Here is a 10,514-nt window from a genome sequence, read left to right on the forward strand (position 1 = left end):
GGTGTTTAGACGTGGGGTTTATGTTAGGGTGTTAGGTTTAAACATTAGCTTCTTTTTCCCCATAGACATCAATGGGGCTGCGTTACAGAGATTTTCTTTCCGTGATCGCAGGCGTTTTCTGACCCGCTCTCCCTATTGATGTCTATGGGGAAAGCGTGCACGAGCACGTCAAAACAGTGCTTGTTTTTGGTGCGGTATGGAGCTTAAAAGCACCATATCGCCTGCACAAGGCAGGTTTTTTAAAACTTGTAATGGCAGCGCTATAGGGGATTAAATAACGCCACTTTTGTTGCATTCGTTAATTTCCCTATATCGCTCAAAACTCGTAATCTAGGCAATAGTGAGTTGTTACTATTATTTTGTTGTTGCACACAACAGTTTAATGTCCCTTTAAATATGTGACAGCAGGCTTGCTTATGCACACCTGCTCCACATAGCCAGAAAGAGCTTGATAAATGTACCCTTTAATGTAGGTAACACAGTTAGGATCTTAGGGTAGAATTGTTTTTTTTTTTTCCTTTGTTGTGATTTAACAGCCAAAATTATCTAGAATCAGTGGACCTCTTTTAAATATGTTTGTTTAATTTCTAGCAGCACATGTTTGGTAGTTTTGCTTTAGAGTTAAAAATTCCTGGAAAGAGGGCTGAATATAGTGTATAATGTTTCATTGAAGATGTAAATTGTGTCATACAAGCCACTACTGACTCTCTGAGAAGGCGCAATGTTTGAATACTGCTGCAAAGGCCCTCACAGAATATGTGCGTATGACAGAAAAAAACAGTAATAACTATTACTAGAAGCATTTTTGTGCAGTATATTGCAAACATGCTTTGATTTCACATTGAAATGCAAATATGCACATTTAAAAAATATATATATATATTTTTGTTTTCTTTTTGTTTTTTTAGTGAACCCTAACAAATCAGCTTGTCTTCACAGCCCTTAAGGAAGTTAAAAGAGCCTCTTAGAAATCTTATTTGATCATTTGGAGAGTAGCATTCTACTAAATTCTTTAATTTTAACCACTTCAGAGTAGGGTTTACAACTTTAATATTCAATATATTTGGCCAAAATTTTGAAGGGCAATATTCTGAGGAAATTGTGTAAAAATATGTATTTCTGTTCCCGCTAAGGGTAAGGATTTTTAAAGATTTTGTCCATGTTATTAATTTAGTTGAGTCTTCAGTAGACTGATCTAATTGAAGTGGTTTTAAAGATTAATTTTCACAAAGTCAGAAGGCATAGGTTCAGAATTAAAGTCTATGGGGTCAATTTATCAAGCTCCGTACCGAGCTTGATGCCCTGTGTTTCCGGCGAGAAGTTAAGAAGACCGCTGATCCATAACCTGTCTGCCTGCTCTGAGGCGGTGGAAAGAAAATAACCTGACCAAATACGATCGGGTTGATTGACACCCCCTGCTGAGGCGGCAGACATGATACCCTACATTGTATCATGTCCGTCTGCACTTTAATAAATTTACCCCTTTAATGCGTTTTTTTTTTTTTTTTAATTCATCAGATATGAAAAAATACCAGACATATCTGTGGGTTTCAAATATGGTGGATGTTCTGGTACCTGAACAGTGCAGAGGAGAAACAACTTTAGCAATTCATTAAAATTATACAAATCTTATTTTGATAAAGGATGCTCAAGATGTTTTCTTTTTTAAGTGGTATTTTTAGGGATAGAAGATTAAGGGCCAAATTACAAGTGGAGCGCTAAATATCGCTTGCATCCAATTTTAACACTCCATTTTAATACCAGCACATAATAATGTGCGCTGGTATTACAAGTTAATTGCAATGTGAACATATTTCTAGGAAGCATTGTGCTAACAAGAGCGTGCTTCAATAGGCTCCTTTGGGAGCCTCGTTCTGATGCCTTCACAGACGGCATCAGAACATCGTGCAGCAAAGGGGGAAAGCAGCGCAGCGATAGGCAGCATTTTTAAATGTATATGAATATATACATATAAATGTATGTGTTAATATTTGTATATATTCCCATATTAACACATAAATATATATGTATATAATCATATACATATATATTTACACTGCGTTCTAAGGGAACACACAGTTGCCATAGACTGCAATGTAAAGCAGTTTTCAGTGCCGTTTTTTTCTAACACCCCACTCCAACCAACTTTAAATCCCCTAACTGCCTAGTGCAGTTTTTTTTTTTTATTTAGAAAAAAAAAGTTAAAAAAAATGTAAAATAAAAAACTACAATGCCCTCTATTTTAAGGGTATTTGGGGCACTTTTAGAAAATTATTTTTCGGAGTTTTAATTGCTAACGTGAGCCTGCAGTAGCAATAACCAGGCACTTGCAAGGGCTGGTTAATTATTGCAATTGCGCAAACGAGTAAATTTGCCCATTCGCGCGCGCACAATAATTTAGCACTCCATTTGTAATCTAGCCCTAAGCGTCTATTGTGTTTTTTATGACAAAAAAAAATCAATTTGCTTAATAATTTGTGTCATTCAATGTACCATTACATTTTGAATCAAGTTGAACAGATTTCTCAGAAAGAGGTGGAGAACTTTCTGTGACATCTTTTCCGAGAGCCCTGGTTGGTCTCAGTCCATCCCTGATTGCTACAATACACCAATGTAGGTTCTGCCTAGCCCAGACATGGACAAGCATAATTTAAACAGCGCGCCACTTGTAACTTGTAATATGGGTTTAAGCGTACAGGACACTGCAATCTCATGAACGCATTTACTCTCCTAGCGCTAACGTTAGTGCTCCACACGTATTCTGGCCCTTAGACTTTTAATAAAGAAAAAAACTTAAAAATGTTAAATGTTCATATGAAATCTTTCAAAAAACAAATTTGTGTGGCTAAATATAAAGACTGCAAAACAGAATTCAATAGTAATAAAGCAGATGAGGCCACTGGAGTATGAGCTAAGTATGCTGTGTAATTAATCTGCAGATGATAAATTCTTAGGGGCCGATTTATGAAAGTGCAGACGGACATGATACGATGTAGCGTATCATGTCCGCCGCACATCGATAAATGCCGACAGCATATGCTGTCTGCATTTATCATTGCACAAGCAGTTCTGGTGAACTGCTCGTACAATGCCGCCCCCGGCAGATTGGCCGCTAGCTGGGGGTGACAATCAGCCCGATCGTATAGGATCGGGTGGATTGATGTCTGCAACATCAGAGCAGGCGGACAAGTTATGGAACAGCGGTATAACTGCTGTTTCCGGCGAGCCTGAAGGCTCATGCAGAAACAGGGGCATCAGGCTCAATTCGAAACTTGATAATTGGGCCCCTTGAAGTCTTTTCTTTTACTTTCTTTTATTTAAAAATGAATCACAAAACTTCTGGCTTCATCTAATATTTTGTAAGAAATACCATTGTTAATACACAGTTAAGAGAATGCCTGATGAGATAAGTATATCTGTGCAGGCACGCCTTGCAGTGAAAGATCAACAATATGATGGCAGGTTAAGGGAAAAGAGGATCATTAAACGATGGAAATAAAACATCTGCCATTTCCTCGTGCTGCTAACTGCTCATTTTAGGACTATTTATATTTTGAATCCCCAGAATTCTGTATTGCAACAGACTGCCAGCTCAGTAGGGGATTCCATTGAAGGTCTGTATTGTAATCGATAAGTCTCATAGTAACAAAAGCCTTGTAGTTATCTGTGCTATATGTGCACAATGAGCAGCTACCTTAAAGGGACACTCAAGTCAAAATAAACTTTTATGATTCACAAAGAGCATGCAGTTTCTAAGACACTTTCCAATTTACTTCCATTATCAAATTTTGCAAGTGTTTTTCTATATACACACTTTCAGGGGAACAAGATCCTATTGAGCATGTGCACAACCTCACAGGATATATGTATACTAGTCAGTGGCGGCTGGTGAATTTTTAAGATGGTGGTGCACAAGACCCCGCCCCTTTGACAAACGCCCCACCCCTCAAATGGCCCCACCCATTTGAACCAAAACCTAAACTCTTGAATCTGATTATATATATGTACTGGTCTGATAAACACTATTTATACATATCTTACTTACATTACATATATAATATCTTTAAAACAGCAGCATGCTCTTACCTTACACCTCTTCTATTCTATTTCAATATTGCAAGTATGCGCCGAAAGAAGAGCAGTATGAGAGCGTGCTGCTGTAAAAAAAATGTGTCTGTGTATGTGTCTGTGTGTAGTAGTAGTAGTGTTTATGTGTGTGTGTATATGTGTCTGTGTGTAGTAGTAGTAGTGTTTATATGTGTGTGTATGTGTCTGTGTGTAATAGTAGTAGTGTTTGTGTCTGTGTGTAATAGAAGTAGTGTTTGTGTGTGTGTGTGTGTGTGTGTATGTGTCTGTGTGTAGTAGCAGTAGTGTTTATATGTGTGGGTATCTTTTTTAGCCATAATATTTTTTTGTCAGGGTATAACACACATACACACACACTTTCATTATTTATTTTGTCCCCTTTTCCTGCATTGTGAAATTTCCAATTTTCCTGAGTTTATATGAAGTAATGGGTACTGCCATGTTAAAAAGTAGTTATCCTTTGTCTAGTCTCTTCTACTGAGGACAATTGAAGACAAAAAGTGTGCAAATGAAAACTTAAAATATAGCAATGCTAAAAAAGTGTTTTAAAATGATAAAATTACTTTAACATTTGTATATTCCACAAACCATTGTTTGCACAGTTGCACACTCTATGTCCCTAATTGCCCTCAGCAGAAAAGATTAGATAAGAGAAACCTAGGTTTTAACATGGCAGCAGTGCCTAATTCTTTAAAGAAGCTAACATTGTATATATAGTTCTTAAAATTGAAACTGGTATTTTAAAGATACATCTACATATTCCTGAGGTAACCTTTGCTTTCATTATATCATTACCAGCATGTATTTGTGGTTTTATTCCTTATTCCCTATTAAAAGCTGAAGTCTTCAGTAAAATAAATGTTAGAAAAAAAATAAGAAAAATAAAATGTAAAATAAAAAATAAAATATTTGGGTGTATCCACAAAGCTTTTAGCTAATTTTTGTATATATAGATGACAACCTTTGACTTTAATTGTTAACATTTCCCAAGACACACAAATGTATGTACATATGCAGACAGTCACACAAAAACGCATATACATACTAACACATACTAAGTTTGATGAACATTTGTCTTTACACTTTCAATCAACAATCTGAGCTAAGCAATTAATTTTGAAGCAGCCCTCATGTAATATACTTGTAATGGAGATAACATTTCCCACCATGCATGCATAGATTCTATTCTTAGTAAGCTAAGATGGTTAATGAGTAATTTGCTTCCTTTAACACAAAACTGACCCTCAGAAAACAAAAACCATTTCTTGTTTAAGCTCTTGACAGCTCTGAAAATAACTGTAGGCAGCTGCCATATACATATTTTATCCCCATGATTATTTGCAGTTCTGAGAACATTCATACTGAATAAAGTTATTTACAAGTGCCCTTTGCCTGTGCTTTTCATGCGTTGCATGTGTGAGAAGAAAGGTTAGGTTGAGGACAAGCCAAGGTAGGAAATTATGGCGCCATATCTATATCGATAGAGACACATTAAAACAGTTTTTATTCTAAAGCCAATGCCATAGTACCTGCTCTGTATGAACGAAGATCCTCTCCTGACAGCCTCCTCTTCCGCCCACACAAGTAAGGCCCACCCAAGTCCGCCTAGCTCAGACGCTGCAAAAGTAGTTGTGTATTTTACGGCGTAACTGTTACGCCCCTGCCTCCTCTCCTCCCACACTGACACACATAGTCAGCTCAGCTCTTAGTGTGCGAGTGTCACGTGACAGCTGGCTCCCGCACACTAAGAGCTGTGCGAACAGGAAGGCTATGGGCTGGCCTGTAGGTGGCGCTGCAGTCAATGCAGTTTTAAAGTGGAAAGTGCTTTTGCCTATACTTCTATGTATCGCACTGCACAGCATGTGCGATACATAGAAGTATATAGGCAAAAGCACTTTCCACTTTCAGGTTTCAGCACCTAATATGCATGAATGATGATAGTACACTGCACAGTCTCACAGTCACAGACACAGGCAGCATACATTTATTAATAAATATAATATAAAATAATATAAATAAAAAATAAAAATAAAATTTTCCATAATTTTTTTTTTCTCATTTTTTTTTTCTTCTGGTCATTTTTTTCCCCCTCCTCTGCCCCCTGTGGGTTCACGTGCGACAGTGCACATATGGAGGAGCCTCCACTGATACTAGTCTGTGATTGGCTGATGTTTGTCACTTAAATTAATTTGTCATAAAAAAATCTACTGCTTATTTGAAATTCAGAGTAGGGGGTCTATTTATGAAGCAGCGGATGCTGCTTCCAACCCTCTCTGCTTCAGTTCCAACTGAAGTGGAAGTTAAAGGGACACTGAACCCAAAGTTTTCTTTTGTGATTCAGATAGAGCATGCAATTTTAAGCAACTTTCTAATTTACTCCTATTATCAATTTTTCTTAGTTCTCTTGCTATCTTTATTTGAAAAAGAAGGCATCTAAGCTTTTTTCTTGGTTCAGACCTCTGGACAGCATATTTTTATTGGTGGATGAATTTATCCACCAATCAGCAAGGAAAACCCAGGTTGTTCACCAAAAATGGGCCGGCATTTAAATTAACATTCTTGCATTTCAAAAAAAGTTACAAGAGAGAATATAAGAGAATAAAAAACATTTGATAATAGGAGTAAATTAGAAAGTTGCTTAAAATGTCATGCTCTATCTGAGTCACGAAAGAAAAAATTTGGGTTCAGTGTCCCTCTAAGAATCAGCAGTCCTAAGACCGCTGCTCCTTAACTCGTCCGCCACCTCTGAGGTGGCAGACAGCAATCAGCCCGATCGAATACGTTCAGGTTGATTGACACCCCCTGCTAGTGGCCGATTGGCCATGAATCTGTAGGGGGCAGTATTGCACCAGCAGTTCACCAAAACTGCTGGTGCAATGATAAATGCCTACGCTATAGCGGGTCATGTCTGTCCGCACCTACATAAATAGAACCCTAGGAGTTAAATCATTGTCTTTTTATTATTGTTAATTATGCAATTCTACTGCATTGAGTGGTCCTTTGACAGATTTTGGACATTAAACAAACTAAAACCCAGAACATGCCCTTATAGGATTATTATCTTTTATATATATATATATATATATATATATATATATACACACTACTAAATGGCAAACCTCCTTTTTTTTGTTTAACTTTATATGTGTTGCGCTTTTATTTTACCAGTGATTCTTCTCCCCACATTTCAAATATAAGTAGTGTTCATTTCTGTGCAAATGACAGCGTTATTATTTTGTGCTTACACTGAAAAAAAATGAAAGGGACATAATACCGAAATGATGACGCACTTGAACGTGATGCAGCAAAGCTGTAAAAAAGCTAACAAGAAAAAATCCCCTAAATATTTCTTTGTAAAAAAGGAAGGTGTTTTACCTTAAAATTTCCTAATTAGGAACATCCCATTGTAAAAGAACTTTAAGCAGCCAATCAGGATGCTAGTCCAAGGAACTGCAAGGGAGCATACATCTGGTGTGTGCAGGCACAGTCATGCTATTTCCTTCCTCGGTTTATGGAAGTTTACTATGAAATCTCACAATATTTCAGTGAAATCTCATAAGATCACAGTAAAGCAAAGAATGACAGCATTGATGAAGCATTGGTTTTTGCTTTTTAAACATGTAGCTAGCTGTAGCTACAGCATAAATATTCACAAAGCAATTATTATTGTGTTCTGAGGAAATGTTAAGGTAAAATATCTTAATGGTTTTATATAGAGATGTTCAAGTGATATTTTCTTGGCGGCTTTTTTCAGTTACACTGCATCACTTTCAAGTGATTTAGCATTGAGTATTATGTCCCTTTAATATAAAGTCTTATGTGTGCAAGCGCACTAACCACATTGATTTTGTTCTATTTTAAACTCACACAAGCATGCACAGACTCACATATAAGAACTGTGTGAACAAAGCTGGTGAACATCTATGAGTAAGGGCCATGTATGTACATGAAACGCTTAAAGGGACACTGAACCCACATTTTTTCTTTCGTGAATTAAATAAAGAGCATGTAATTTTAAGCAACTTTCTAATTTACTCCAATTATCAATTTTTCTTCATTCTCTTGCTATCTTTATTTGAAAAAGAAAGTCCAGAACCTTGGACAGCACTTGTTTATTGGTGGATGAATTTATCCACCAATCAGCAAGAACAACCCAGGTTGTTCACCAAAATGGGCCGGCATCTAAACTTACATTCTTGCTTTTCAAATAAAGCTAGTGCACGGTGCTAGAAGAATTTTTGATAATGTATGTATATTACAAACATGCTTCTGTTCAATACCGAAATGCTAATAGGAGTAATATAGAAAGTTGCTTAAAATTGCATGCTCTATCTGAATCACAAAAGAAAAAATTTGGGTTCAGTGTTCCTTTAAGATATGGTTATTCCTTCATTTCATTTTAATTGATTTATGCAATAAAGCTTTTCTTGGAATTTGCACAAGAGTGCAACAACACCTTTTTTCCTTTTGTGCTGATATACGGCCTTGTTTCAGCTGTCTTATTTATGTTTGACATGTGACCCAGGACTCATTCACCTTTGGGAGTTGAGCCATTGGGATCTGCAGCAGTGTTTTTGATGGACTGCAAAGTTAGAGAACAACCTAAATTTCAATATGAGGGTGGTTCATAGATGATGGTTAAAAGGTAAATAAATAATAACTGACATGTACTTAATATAGGGCTAGATTAGAAGTGAAGCGATATTTAACGCTCCTGCTCAAGAGTTAAAGGGACAATCCAGCCAAAACTGGAATCCACATGGATGCATTTCAGTTTTGAATAGAAGCATTGTTGTAATATAAATGTATAAGCAAAAATGCTTATGATAAAAAGCTATAGGTGTTTCAAAAGTGTATTTAAGTATGCATCGTGCACCAGCATTTTAAACACAGCACTTGTTGAGTGAGCCTAAAGTGCTTGTATCATCTCGCAATGACTCAATTTGTTAACATAATACAAGCCCCGCTTGTGCTCTGAGCAACTGCAGTATTTAAAATGTACGTGCAGATAAAAATGTTAACACTAAAACAGTGATAACTTTTACTAGGAGCATTTTTACCAATACTTGTGTATTTCAATGTGTTTCTATTCATAGATGTAATTTATTATTATTATTATTATTATTATTATTATTATTATCTGTTATTTATAGAGCGCCAACAGATTCCGAGGCGCTATAAACAAATGTGGAAGTACAACAAAACAATAATAGAGATCAAATGGGTAGAGGGCCCTGCCAAGAGTTGCACTGTTGTAGTCAGCTCTTAAGAAGGTGATCTACAAACAGCTGGACTCTTAGGCTTACATGCTATTGGGGTTCAGGGGATAGCAATGGAGAAGAGGAACTGGTATAAAGTAAGGTTAGCGTAGGTTGTATGCATCCCTGAACAGTAGAGTTTTTAGGGAGCACTTGAAGCTTTCAAAACTAGGGGAGAGTCTTGTGGAGCGAGGCAGAGAGTTCCACAAGATGGGAGCCAGTCTGGAGAAGTCCTGTAAACGGGAGTGTGATGAGGTGACAAGAGAAGAGGAGAGTAGGAGGTCATGAGTAGTGATGTCCCGAACTCTTCGCCCGCGAACGGTTCACAGCGAACATAGCTTGTTCGCGTTTGTGGGTGAACACATGGCGATGTTCGATCCGCCCCTATGTGTCATCATTGAGGAAACTTTGACCCTTTATGTCACAGCCGTTTGACACATTAGAGCCAATCAACATCAGACACTCCCTCACAGACCCTCCCAGCTACTCGGAATCCGCCATTTTAGACTCATAACGACCTTGCTTTCTTAATGAAAGGACGTGTTGTGTTTTTGCTCCTGACATTAATAGGAAGAACATAGCTAGGCTAGTGTATTTAGTGTCCACTACAGTCCAGAAGGACTCCACTCATCTCTGCTGCAAGCACAGCACCTCAAAAAGCCCTTTTTAGGGCTATATTTCGTGCCGTTTTTTTTTTTCCGTTTTTTTTTTTATTAGCATTTGCCTGGCTTTCAGGCTGTGTGTTTAAGGCTCACAGCATATGCTGTGATTACTGCCACCACTGATATCTCCCTAACAACATTAGTTTAAATTTAACTAACCAAAAAATTTAATTATTTTGCTAGTGTCATTTTTTTTCATTTTCTATCAGGTCAGTGTCACACAGCATATACTCTGGTTCATTGCTCTGTGCCAGCCACCAGTGTTAATATCCGTTTATAACATTATTTTAAATTTAAAAAAAAATAAAATATTTTGCTAGTGTAATCTAATTACATTTACTATCAGGCCTGTGTCTGTCAGGCTCACTCAGCATTAATATACCTCATTTTTTTTCAGTCTTTTGGTTAATTGGTCTGTGCCAGGTAGCCACCCAGCACTCATATCTTCTTCACCTTAATTTAAACAGGCCTGTGTGTTTTGCTGACATACAGAGCCTACTGTGTTTAC

The sequence above is a fragment of the Bombina bombina genome, chromosome 1, assembly GCF_027579735.1.
Source record: "Bombina bombina isolate aBomBom1 chromosome 1, aBomBom1.pri, whole genome shotgun sequence".
NCBI lineage: Eukaryota > Metazoa > Chordata > Amphibia > Anura > Bombinatoridae > Bombina > Bombina bombina.